Source organism: Periplaneta americana, chromosome 7, assembly GCF_040183065.1.
Source record: "Periplaneta americana isolate PAMFEO1 chromosome 7, P.americana_PAMFEO1_priV1, whole genome shotgun sequence".
In the NCBI taxonomy this organism is placed as follows: Eukaryota; Metazoa; Arthropoda; class Insecta; order Blattodea; family Blattidae; genus Periplaneta; species Periplaneta americana.
In genome coordinates this window covers 103,971,369-103,985,796 of record NC_091123.1, presented here as the reverse complement: position 1 = coordinate 103,985,796, position 14,428 = coordinate 103,971,369, and the positions used below count along the sequence as shown (strand labels likewise).

The 14,428-nt window shown below is 36.1% G+C and overlaps 1 non-coding gene across 1 annotated transcript; it reads left to right on the top strand.

The window, feature by feature from the left end:
• The first annotated feature begins 4,263 nt into the window (after positions 1 to 4,263).
• TRNAS-GCU (transfer RNA serine (anticodon GCU)) lies at positions 4,264 to 4,337 on the top strand. The gene has a single exon. It is a non-coding gene; the product is annotated as a tRNA-Ser (tRNA).
• Positions 4,338 to 14,428: the final 10,091 nt, after the last annotated feature.

The window sequence follows — 14,428 nt, the reverse complement described above, 5'->3', positions numbered from 1 at the left end:
CACTCAGGCGCGCAACTTTCAGTTGTCCACGTACACCTTCTTCATATGGCGATGAATTTCAATTGGTGAAACGTCTTCAGCGGCTAGAAACTGCACCACACTACGCTGCGAGAACTTGGACACTCCCGTTACTGTGAACGTCATTTTCGTCTTGCTGCCACGCATCACTCCCTACTATGTAGGTTGGTCAACCTCAGACAATACAGCTCTCAATCAGTATATCGACTCCAAAACTTTCCCCCATGATGGCGCGTAACCTAATTGTTGGCAGCCGATTTCTCATTTTCATTTGATTGACCCTCGTAATATTTTAGATAATTTGAATGAAAATTCAGGACAAAACTCTAGCAGTCCTATCTCAGGCTCAAGTAATATTTCAAATAATCTTTCAGGATACAAAGAACAAGAAGGAAATAGAGTAAGTGGTTCTGGTCAAACAATTCCTTTTCCCTTAAAAATGCACACTTTAGGCCTCAGAAAACAAGCATACTAACAAAATAATTAAGGGAAGGTTCTATACGTTGCGACTTGTGATGAGTGGAAAAAAATATCATGCAAAGGATATAGAAGAGGGTTGTATAGAAAAATAAAAGGAAAAAAGACGAAAGAAAAGAGGAGAAAACAAGGAGACAAGGGAACAGAAAAAGATGCTACTAAATAAAGAAGGAAAGAGACATCTTCTGAAGAATCATCTGATTCTTCTATTGATGTGTTGCTAGAATTCGAAGGAGATGACTGGGGTGTAGAGAAGTCAACTTTCTTTCGTAACATTACTTCAATGAAGGTAAAAATAAATGATTATGTAATTGTACAATACGAAGAATAATTCTTCTGGGTTTTGTTTTAAATCAGAACTGGGCAGCAAGAGCGGATTCTACTCTCTCACAGGGAGCCATATGATTTCTCTTCATCCCCTTTCTTCCCCACCGAACACCGCACAGCATTGATTCAGTGACGGATGAATATTAAGCGTGCCCGTTTAGAGTCTAGTTCCGCTCCCGATGCCCAGCTGTTTTAAATACAAACGAAAACACAGCTTATGTTAAAGCAGTGTTAATGAGTAGCAGTGGATGGAAATTGCCACGAATAGAGGACAAACTATGGTATAACTCAAAAGATATCCTCGGAAAATTCAGTCTTCCAAAATATGACAATGAGAAACAATATATCAAGTGAAAAAAAATTGAAAGAAAAAAAAAAAAAAAAAACCATCGTGTCACATTGACTTAAATTAACCTCAAAGTTTGGTAATTTTGTTAGAGTAAGAACTATATTACGAATTTACGACATTATGTGATATACAGTATTTCAAAGTTAAGTTTCATTATTTCAATATTGTTGTATAACTGAACTGTTTCCCTGTTCTGTTTAATATAAATGTTTTATTTGTAAGTGATAAATTAATTTAACTCATACAGAAATTTTTCATGTTAAGTGTCAACTTTTGGAGCATGAATGTGTCAGCCTTTGGGACAAAGCGATTTTTGACGTGTCAGCTATTGGTGCAAATAACATGCTTATTTGAAAAAAATAAATAAAAAAAAAATTGCTCTTCATAGAGCCTTTGTTTGTGTGATTGTCCAATTTACAGAAATAAGTACCGGTACTGTACCTTGTCTCTGATACCTGTACCAACTCATATAAATAACTAACTTGCCTTTAATGAAGTAAAATTCATAGTTTGTTTCTTAAAGTGTCAGCCTTTGGTACACTTACCTTATATTGGAAATGTAATTGATAGTTGTAGTTACTATTCAGAGCGATAAATAATAAACACACATCCAATTTGATTTTCAGTAATTCATTCTTGTTTATGCAAGCAGTTAAATTTAAGCAGTTTCATAGTATAATAATGTGATACCTGTATTACAATATAATTATGCAGCTGCACACTTTCCTTCTGTCACCACGACCGCCACAATGCGATAACAAAACAATATCCGACTTCCACAAGGTGCTCAAGAAGAAACTTCAGAAAAGATTTACCATCAAGTGTTTAAAAACAAATTTCATTGTGAAAAAAAGGGAAGAAAGAAAAAAAAAATGCTGCCCCCTCTCCCCCCCCCCCTGGAAATTGTCGCCCTAGGCAACTATCTAGGTTGTCTAGGCCCAAATCCGGCACTGCTTTTTACTACGAGGATCACTCCAAAAGTAATCCATAACATTTTTTAAATTTATTTTTTATTGTACACCTTTGCAAATTATGGAGGTCATAGATACATTCTTCCCATTCAAATTTAATTTTAAGTTGTTCCCGTGAGTGGTGGCATGATAGCACTCCAAGATAGCTGCTATACTTGACATTCATCAGCAGCAATGTGCTGTTATCGAGTTCCTGTGCTGTGAGAATGAGACAGTGGGAAACATTCACAAGAGGTTGAAAAAGGTGTATGGAGATGCAGCTGTCGATCGCAGTATGATTAGTCGGTGGGCAAGTAGATTATCTGGTGAAAGAGAGCACGCCAATATTCGAGATACTCCTCACAGCGGCAGATCCTGCACTGCATGAAGTCCTGACAATGTGCAGCACATTCACAAAATGGTTGTGGCTGACAAACTCATAACAGTGAGAGAATTGTCACTCCAAGTTGGAAAAGGAGAAGCAAGTGTGTGCTTGAAACAGTTGGGGTTAAAAAAGGTTTGTGCCAGGTGGGTTCCAAGGATGTTGACAGAAGCCCACAAAGAAACCCGAAAAACAGTGTGCAGCAAACTTTTGGACCAATCTGAGAATGGTGGAGATGACTTTCTTGCAAGAATTGTAACAAGAGATGAAACATGGCTCCACCATTTTGAACCGGAGACAAAGAGGCAGACGATGGAGTGGTGTCATGCAAATTCACCAAAGAAAAAGAAAAAGAAATTCAAATCTGCACCTTCGGCAGGAAAAGTTATGGCTAATGTGTTTTTTGCTTGTGGACATCATTCCACACAGAACCACCATTAATTCTGACGCGTATATGGCAACTCTCAAGAAACTTCAAGCTCAACTGAGTCGTGTTCAGCCACATTGGGAGAAGCAGGATGTTCTGCTAATGCATGACAACGCATGACCACATGTCAGTCACAAGACCAAAGACCAGATCAGAAAACTTGACTCGAGTGACATCACACAACTTACATTACGGCCTGGTCTAAATCGAGAAGACATTAGTACAATACATTGTTATGATTAAATGATATTGAAATAGATAAAATTTCCGTAAAATAACTATTCCAGACAATTTACAATGCGTTTTTTGTGCAAGGAGCATTATACTTCAGAGTACAGCATAAGTACTTACATACAAAGCCTGCGCCACTTAAAAATAATTGAAAAAGCATGTTTTTTCTTATTGATGGTGCAAAGGTAAATAAATAAAAAGATAAAATAAAATGATGTTCCTTGCACCAAAAATAAATAATTAAATGACATAAGTACTTACTTGGCATTCTAAATTCATTCTCTCTGAGATGCACTTTTTCTTCTTGCTGTCGAATTATTAAGGTGGAATGAGCATTCAACGAATATTGATATAGGGATAATTCCATGGTAACTGACGGGACAATCATACAAGTTGTTCAGCATAATATATATATTTATTTCGTACGGAAATTATTTAATATACAACATAAAAGTCAGAATGCCTGGATCAGGTAATAAGCTGATATTATTTCTGTGAAAAAGGAAATTATAAAATGTTTGACAACAGTTAGAACTGTTTAAAGAAAGGTAACAGACGGGACATAAAAATGGCATAGTATATACAACGAACACAAACTCCATACAATCTCTGTCCTGCTATGAAAAAAAATACCACAGTATTACCAAATATTGCGAGTGTACACAGCTATTCATGGGTGGATTCAAACTTTGTGCAATATGAATTGTGTACTGAGAGAAGCTGTCTAAGGATGGGTAAGAGACGGGATATACAGGTAACGGACGGGACATTTTCTGAATATGTCTTGTAATGAATGGAAAAAATAACTGAATAAAACAGTGAACTATTATAAAAACGTTTTAAACAATTAACAGACATTATATCTGAGTAATTTCAAGGAAAAATTGTTCCAGAGCCGGGTATTGATCCCGGGACCCTTCGCTTAGTGCGCGAACGCTCTACCGACTGAGCTACCACAGGAACTATACAAGACACCGTCACAATTCTTCCTTTTATACCCACACAACTCACATGAGCTGACAAGATGCCAGAACTCAACTGTGAGTGCACACAAATACTGTGTGACTTTAAATTGTGGCTTTCTGTTAACGTTCGGTATAATTCCTGGGGTAGCTCAGTCGGTAGAGCGTTCGCGCGCTAAGCGAAGGGTCCCGGGATCGATACCCGGCCCTGGAACAATTTTTCCTTGAAATTATTCAAACCTCCTTTACAGGGAGCTACTACCTGAAAGCCAGATTTGCATAAGACATTATATCTGCACATATTACTTTAGCATATCTCTTATAACAACAAAATAATACAATTGCGTAGATCTATAATGTCGTATATTGTACAACAAACTCATTTAAAGTTATAATACCGGAACTATTGATTAATGAAAGTACAAATAAAAGAAAGAGTAAAAAAATCAGATTGAAAATACCAAAAATATATTCAATAGGCCTATTTTTGTTTTGTACTTGAAGATTTGGTTTTTTTTAAATGTAAATTCATGGTCATCAGAGCTGCAAGAGTAATATTTCCATTTGATTTTGTATGGAGATACTCCAATTATGGAATGCATTCTTTGTGTCTCTGGAAGAAATGCTGTGTTGTTTCAATGCGTGTTCAACATATCCTCATGATGTTTCACTGTTTCGTCTGTAATGAAAATTACCTTGATGGAAGAAGTTGCAGCACATTCGACAAATGATTATGCATCTTGAACTGTGTATTTTCCTATTTTCACCCGAGTCCAAATAGTCTTTTAATAATTGCCCCTACACCATCTACAGGTCCTTTCCCATGGCTCGTGAAGAAAAAATGCCAGGAAAGTTGTATCTCATAAAATTCTTCTACAAATGATATGTTCATGAAATTAAAACTCTGCTTGAATTGAGAGGCAGCCCCATCAGAAAATACGTGTAGATATTTCAGTATTTCACATTTGGATGATTATTTTTATGTTTCTAATAATTTCGTCTAAGAAAGCAAAGACAGCATATTTATTATACGTACATTGTTGGAAATCAAGGCATAATTACAAGGTTCACTGCCAAACCATGCCACTGCTGTGAAAACTGTAATTTGCTTCTTATTCCAATGAACAGCCTGTATTTCATTTTGAAACATAGCGGAACAGTTCTCCGAAAAGTCCACTGGTAGCACACCAGATTCTTCAGATGAAGCTTGTCTTACTTCATAAAACAATGCACTTTTTTGCCTTGTGATGAAGTAATGTATCAGGAGGGTTGGTATCTGCTTTTTCAATTCTTGCACATCTTCTGCAATTTGACTACTGATTTCAATTTCTTATACTCGTCCATTTGCATGTGCCCATTGTTTATATGTAACCTGTTTGTTTAAATCTCCTTCCTTAATTTCTAATAGTTTGTCCAAGTTGTCGTAGTCTCCACATTTGTTAGTAATATTTGAACATACATACACTTTTCGTTTGCTACATCACAAACTACTGATTCCTTGTAAGCTCGAACAGTATTCATTGTAGGAAGACCAAGTTTCTGATTAAGATATTCGGCATTACAATGATACATGCACACACATATATATTGCGTGGAGTTAAGTGTATAGGAAGAACATATTTGAGACGAAGGGAAGCAAATTTTGAAAGTCCTATTATGTTTGTCCCTTTTCCTGCAACGAATAGGTTATAAGCTTCTTTAATGGTCATCACAAGATGTAGCTTCTGCATTTTTACCTTCCCAGTATATATAAATTGTTAAACAGTCTTTTCTTCCGGAAGCCTGTCTGCTGATATCTTCCCTGCAATAGAAATTAATTGCATCGTCTTCGACAGCTTTGACAGGGTTTCCTATTGCACATATGTTGCTTTCGCTAATACACCCACAACCTCACAACTCGTTCTTGGACTTCGAGGCAGATTATGGAGAGCACGATGGACAGCTTTAACCCTAGTGTTGGGAACAGAATACCTTGAAAAAGTTGGTTGTTCACTTGGACATGAGGTTTTACTTACTGAATTACTCAGGCTATTCAATTTTTGCCGGTAGACAGATTTCCATTCACAATCATATTTTCTTTGTTTTCTCATATCCTTCGGTGTCATAGTTTTCTTCTTCAGAGCCTGTGCATGTTTCTTCCTTATTGCATCCTTAATTTTAGCATCTTCATAATTCTCCGACTGTTTCAGGCATTCTCTATACCACTTCATTTTCTCTGCTGGATACATCTTTGCCATGTTGTTAAAGTACAATTAACCAGCAATATACACTTTAACTATATGATTGACTATGATGATGATGATGATGATGATGATAATAATAATGCTGATGATAATAGTAATAATAATAATAATAATAATAATAATGAATTCATGGTATAGGCTTTATGATTAAGGACAAGTAACGGATGGGACAGTTATTCTTGTCCCATCTGTTACCACGATTAAAAATAGTTTGAATTAAATTAAGGTCTTGAAGGTTCATGGTGTTCATTATGGAATATTGTAAGAGGATATTTTTTTTCATTGGCTTGAAACTAGATAAATTCAAATATTTGGTAACGGATGGGACATAAACTTGAGCTGATTTAGATGAACTCATAACGAAAGTTAAAACTATCGAATAAGGCAATGTCTTATACCTGCTTCGTCCTCTTGCACGAAGGTGTACGTTCAACCAAACGACTCACTGCTAAGATCATTCACAGACTGATGAGATAAGGGAGACCAAAGTTCAATGCAGTTGCTTCACTTGTAGGAATAGTATGCTCTAATTTCTCGCTCACATCCTGAACAAACTATAAACTGGAGTAACGGTCAGCGCGTCTGGCTGTGAAACCAGGTGGCCCGGGTTCGAATCCTGGTCGGGGCAAGTTACCTGGTTGAGGTTTTTTCCGGGATTTTCCCTCAACCCAATACGAGCAAATGCTGGGTAACATTCGGTGCTGGACCCCGGACTCATTTCACCGGCATTATCACCTTCATATCATTCAGACGCTAAATAACCTAGATGTTGATACAGCGTCGTAAAATAACCCAATAAAAAAAAAACTATAAACGAAAACAAACTCTCTTCTGTGCCTTGGTCATGTCCATTCATTACTGTCAGACGTAAAAATAATAATGATAATAATCATCATCATCATCAACAGCATGGCTTAGGCCTTTGGCCTGTTCCGGCTTCAAGTATTGTGCTTAGGTGAAATATTAAAGTGATATATTATAATTGTGTTGAGTTTTTATAAAATATTAAAGTTTACAGCTTAAAATACTAAAATATTATTGAATGTTAATTAAAATTGATCTCTCCATCTTTTACATGAAAGTCCTTGATCTCTTCTGCCCTTGGGATAATAATTCAATAATACTCTTGGGAATCGATCTTGATTCATTCTTTCCACATGTTCCAACTATTTTACCTGATAGTTTTTTATTCTGGAAAGGACATCTTCTATCTGCAATTCTCTTCTTATATCCTCACTTCGTCTTTGATCAATAAGCCGATATCCCGCCACCGCTCTTAAAAAACGCATCTCGGCTGCTTCCAGTCTCTTTTTTAGTTGTTGAGTCAACATCCAGCATTCAGATCCGTACAGAAGGGTTGGTATCACCATTATGTTGTAGAACTTTAAGATAGTCTCATTTCTAACCCTTCCAATCAGGGTTCTTCTTAGAGTTCCACATATATGTTGGAATCTTTGTAACTTATCATTGATATCTCGTCCTGTATTATATCCCACGTCGAAACCTAGATATTTGAAATACATTACTCGTTCTACTATCATGCCGTTAATTACTATTTTACTTCTAAGAGGATATTTTCCTTTAAAAGCTGTTACCTTTGTTTTCTTCTCCGAAATTTTCATATTATATTCGCCAGCAACTATGTTTAACTTATATATTGCTCTTTGTAGACCATCTGCCGAGTTTGCTATTAATACCTGATCGTCGGCATAGTGAAGAGCATCGATTTCTATATTGTTAACACAAAAATTATTTTTAAGTTCATTTTTCCATCTGTTAATGAATGTCAATGTATATATTGAACAATGCGGGTGATAACGGACACCCTTGTCTTACTCCTTGATTTATAGCTCGTTTAGTATTATTCCTTTTCCCGTTTATTTCAATCATTATTTGATTTTCACGATATAGACTCTGTATTGCTCTCACTAAATGTTGAGGATAGCTTTTTATCATTATATTCCAAAGCTTGTTTCGATTTACTTTATCGAATGCTTTTTCGTAGTCAATGAAGGCTAAAAATGTCGGGAGATTGTGTTCCTTCCTCTTCTCTATTAATTATGTTATGGTGAATATACAATCTGTGCAAGAGCGGCCTTTTCGAAAACCATGTTGGTAATTTGATATAATATGTTCCGAGATTGTAGTTAATCGAGTGTTTAGGATTTTTGAATACAACTTATAACAGGAGTTTAACAAACTTACACCTCTATAATTATTACAATCATTTCCCTTTTTATATATCGGAATAACAATTGCTAGGTTCCATTCTTCCAGAACATGTCCAGTTTTCCAGCATCTGTTTAGTAAATCTAACAATCTTATTAATAATGTAGGTGATGCATATTTTAGAAGTTCTATATTTATATCATCGGAGCCCAGGGGCGTATTCTGCGGACTACCGGGGCTACCGGTGGTAGCCCAAGGAAATTACAAAAGAAAAGTTTATAATATAACATAATGTAATAATTTTGTTTTATTAGTTTTACCACAGTAATTAAAATTAAAGTAATTGTTAGATTTATATGTGCTCTCTGCTCTCGAAAAGAAACAAGTTGTCAAGGCGGCATCACTGGAGAAACCGCTTGCTACGTGAGGTAGCCTGTGACCGTACCGCGCATGCTGTCCGGTCGCACAACTGCCCATCCCCCCGCTCTCTTCTGTTTCCAACGTGCAGTGTAAGGCCGGGTGAGTTGCCGCTCTTGTGATCGGTTTCTTCGCAGGTGCGAAGCAACAGTACGCTTAGCATGCTAGCTCATGAATGTAATTGTGTTCTTGCAGTGCAGTATTTTAAATTTGCGATTTGTTCGAGTGTCTAAGAGTTATATTAATTGTGAATTATTAAGTTTTTAATTTCCCAATTAAGTGATATTGTGAAAAATATGGCAGAACAAGTTTCTGGAGAGGTTTGTGTTGAAAATGACTGTGTAATAGAAGGTTTATTAAAAGTGCCTTTTAACCGTCGTACATACAATGAGGAAGTTGAAATTGTGAAAATGGAAAGACCAACTCCTGAGTTAAATTTGTCCATGGACGTAAAAGAAAAACAGCGTGAGTACACACGCCATTTCACTTCAACATCATATGGTAAGTGGAATTGGTTGTGTGGTAGTTCTAAACTGTCTAAACTATTTTGCTGACCATGTTTGTTATTTAGCCGCGAAACTAATGTATGGTCAAAAGAGGGTTTTCTAATATCAACTCCCTTCGAATGGCAGTCCTAAAACACGACAAATCAAAAGCTCATATTTGTAGTAGCATGAACTTTGCAAACTTTGGGAAGACAAGAATTGATTTACAGCTAGATAAGCAAAAAGTTCTACATATCAACCAACACAATACTCCTGTGGAAAAAAAATCGGGAAATTTTACTGCACCTTATTAACGCAGTCTGCTTTCTAGGAAAACAAGAATTGGCTTTTTGGGATCATAATTAGAGTGTGGAATCAGACAATAGAGGAAATTATATTGAATATTTAAGTTCCTTAAGTGAATTTGACCATTTACTGGCCAATCATCTTGAAAGTTCAACAGTATTTCGTGGTACTTCTCCCGCAATTCATAATGACTTAATATTTGCTATAAGTGGGGTTATGATAAAGAACATAAAATCTGAAATAGAAGAAGCACCTTTTGCGGCCATTGTTGTTGATGAAACAAGTGACTGCTCTAATCAGAGTCAATTGTCCACTGTTTTAAGATACGTCGATAGTACTGCCAATGTTCAAGAACGGTTTATAGGATCCACAAATGTCAGTTCGGGCAAAACTGCTGCTGCTTGGTTTCAGCATGTGGAAGGTGTTATAGTAGAATACAATGTCGGCAATAAGTTAATTGCACAGACATACGATGGTGCTTCAGTTATGGCGGGAAATATTAATGGCTTAAAAACAAAAGTTCAAGGAAAGTATCCTCAAGCACTATTTGTCCATTGTTACAGCCATGTTCTGAATTTAGTTTTGCAACAAACTACTTCATCCATTCCAGAATGCCGTATTTTTTTTTCAAAACACTGTCGGGTTTAGCTGCATTTTTCTCATCATCTCCTAAAAGATCAGAAAAACTCAAGAATTTATGAAAAAGAAACTCCCAAAAGTAGCACCAACTAGATGCCATTTTACATCTCGGCTTGTAAATACAGTAAAGTAATACAGAGAACAACTGACTGCTTTCTTTGAAAATATCATTTGTAATGACTCTGAAGAAAACTGGGTTGATGATGTAATTGTGCAGGCTCAAGGATATTTGTATTTTTTCACACAGTTTCAGAATATATTTCTTCTTGAAGTCTATGCTAGAGTATTCGCACATACAGATGTGCTCTACAATATTCTTCAGACAAAAAGTCTAGACATAGCATACTGCTTGCAAGAGGTATCAAAGTTAAAAAATACTATATTCGAGTTCAGACGTAGTGGGTTTCCGTCCATATGGAGTAATGTGGAAAATGAAAATTCTTCAGCCAATACAATGGAACCACCATTAAAGCGAAGAAAAGGAGATGATGAATTGAAATACAGGCAGCTGTACTACAGCATACTAGATCGTATGCACATGGAAATTACTGACAGATTTTCTGATTATGGAAAGCTTCAGTTCACATATCTTCTAGATTCTCAAAAATTTTCTGCTTATAGAGAAAACTTCCCGAATGAGGCACTAAACAAATTATTTCAGTCTTATAACAGTCACTTTGATCAAGTACGTTTGAAAAATGAATTAAGTGTAATATATTCAGCAGAGGTCTTCGATTTTTCGAACAAACCTATCCATGAAATATTATCTGCCATATATGAAAACCAGCTGAACCAAGTCATTCCTGAAGTCCTTAAATTGGCAACATTAATTGTGACAATACCAGCTACGTCAGCATCAGTAGAAAGAACATTTTCTGCGTTGAAGAGAATAAAATCCTACTGTAGATCAACTCATACACAAGAACGTTTACCCGGCTTGGCACTGATGTCCATTGAAAAGTCATTTCTACAGAAACTTCGCAAGCGGCCCAACTGTAATTTCAATGACGAAGTCATCAAAGTATTTTCGTCCCAATCAAGATGTCTGAAATTCATATATAAATAGGTAAGGAATTTTATTATAGGGACTTTAAAATATATTTTGTGTAATAATAGGATCAGTGGTAGCCCAGGCCCTTAAACCAGTATACGCCACTGTCGGAGCCTGGAGATTTATTTTTAAATTGTTTCAAACAGAACATAAATTCATCAAGGGTAATGGGATCCACATTTACATCATTTGGTATCCATACAAATGGATCTTGTTCTTTAGTTGCCCATAATGTTTCGAAGAAGTCTAACCATTCATTAGCAGCAATTGAATTTAGTTGTACATTATCTTTCATTTCTTATTTAGATTCTTTAATATCTTAAAAGCTCTATCTTGTTTCCCGTGTATACATCACATTCCAAATTAGCTACGTATCTATTCCAGTGTTCTCTATTTAACTTTCTGGTTTCTCTCTTAACTATGGCGCTTTTCATTTTATAATCTTCTCTATCTTCACTTGAAGCAGTATTTAAAAATTTCAAATAGGCTTCCTTCTTCTTTTGAATATGTTCAGCAATCTCATCATTCCATATCCTTAGTCCTCTATTTTTATATCTTCTGTTTCTTTTTCCAGTTGCTTCTGAAGCAATTATAATTACCATCTTTTAGTAATTCCCATTCTAAGTTTATGTTGTTGCTCACAGGGTATTGTTCTAAATACTGATTAATCCTGCGTTGGTAGAGGAATTTGACACTGTCTTCCATTAGGAAATTTACTTTAAATGATATGATATGATATATTTATTTCTAAAACTCTTATTTGGTAATGGGTCGCCACCACATCTCTGTATTCGTGCTCCCCATCACCTTCTAATTACAATAGCACATACAAACTTCCATTGACGTGTGCAGTCATCTTATTTACCCTATTACTATAATACATACCCTCAATTTGCTTTCTAACCTCTCACCTTAAAATTTTCTCTTCTTTCTAATGAACACCTCACTACTTTTATTGTTTACTTATATTGAAGTACTTCCTATCGTCTAAAATTTCCCTAAATTTGAACTTACTTTTATTAACACTATTTAATCATACTCATTCACTTTCCTCTCTAATTTACAATCTCTTCTACCTCTCCTCACTTCTGTCATCACTCCTATCCCCTATTTCTCCATTAGACACTGAATCACATGTTTATTTTATTCAATTGTTCCCTTTCACCCTGATAAATTTTCCATTTGGCACTATTTTTGTAAGTCAACTCAACCTTCATTTGTAAACTTACAATGAAATACTTGCTGTCTTCCTATCATTTCAATTTCTCTGATTGTATGCTAACTTAGTCGACACTCCAATATTACTAACATTTCACTACCAATTATTATTAACAAAACTTCTAATTTTCTCTAGTCACTTCTTTTATCAATTATTGTTTCTCTGGACACTAATTCACTTATTCGATCATACATTCTCCCTCTGATTATTTTGATGGTTACTCTTACTCCTTGAACACTCACTTAATTGTTTCAATGTCTTTTGCCACACTTTCATCACTCCATCCCCCTTAAGCACCAACTTCGTAGACTGTAGTTCTGCGGTTCCTTATTTCCTTCCTTTCCCTCACAAGTAGATGGACTACCCAAATCTTCTTTACTTCCCCTCCTTGTCGGCTCTGGACGTCTTGCTTGTTTCTTCTTAACCACCTTCTTGATCTGTTTTCTATGACCTATTCTGCCCGCTATCAGCTGATTCGTCATCTTATCCCTTCCGCTATTGTCAGCAGTCTTCAGTAACTGTTGCTTGCATGGTGACGATGGACTTATTTGCGACCACGCGTCTCTCCTTTCAATGACGTCATACGTAACTGCTTCCATTCTTCCTGAACTTGCTGTTTCAGACATTCCTTGTGTGGTTACTGTCCTCGCTTCAGATTGTCCTAAGCTAATTGAATCCCTTCTTGAAACTTCTGCCATACTTCCTTGTCTACTAATCTCACTTCTTCCACCCATTTGCTTGTTTATAATCTTCCTCATTTTCGTTTTCAAGTCCCTCCTGTTTCCTTCTATAACCTCGGACTCCCAATTCCTTTTGATTCAAATTTTCTAAACAAAATTCTAGGTTGAAAGTCTCATTATTGATGTTCAATTTATCTCCATACAGCCTGGCGAAATGTCTTGTTCTTCCTAGCCGCCCACATAAACGGTAGCAACAATCTTCTTCTACATCTCGTCTCATAATCATAGTCCAACTCGAGCCGAATATTTGAGTTTTTTAAGCACTTTCTTCTATACAGAATTTTCTCCTTCGTTAACATGTTTTTGAATTTGACCACGATAGGTCGATTCAACCCTCTTCCGACCCTGTAGGCTTCTTCAATTTGTCCGTCACGTCCATGTTGAAAACCTCCCAGCACACTTTGAATACAGTGTCGTACGTTCTCTCGTTCTTTTCCTGTTCCATTTCCTCTACGCCGAAAAATACTAAGTTCTTCTTCCTCTGCTTATCCTCCCAGAATTTTAATTTCCTCTTCATTTGTTTGTTTTCTAGCTGTATTTCTTCCATCTTCCTGCTGAAATCCTCGACTTTTTCTTTCAACTCCTTCATTGTAACCTCCATTTTTTCTGTTCGGAATTTGCTACACTCCTGTCTATGGCCTCACTATATAGCCTTCTAACTAACAGAGCTTCTTGCACACGTCTGTCCTGAGCGCTGACTGTTGTAGAACTGATTTACTTTACATGTTTCCTTAAATATTTTTTCTGATTTTTTTTTTTGTTATCCACCTTCTTAATATTTAAATTTTAGATAGCACCAAAAAGGATTGGAACTAATATCAGCCCCTCTGTACACTCTTGTATCTTCTATTAGTGCTGCAGTCTTTGCATTAACCAGAACATAATCGATTATAGTCCTAGTACCTCTCTCACTCCATGTATACTTATGATTATCCTTGTGTTTGAAAAACGTATTCGTTATTTTCAACTCATTAAATACAGAAAAATCTATTAATCTTCTTCCATTAGAGTTTAAAGTTGGTTCTCCATTTGTGCC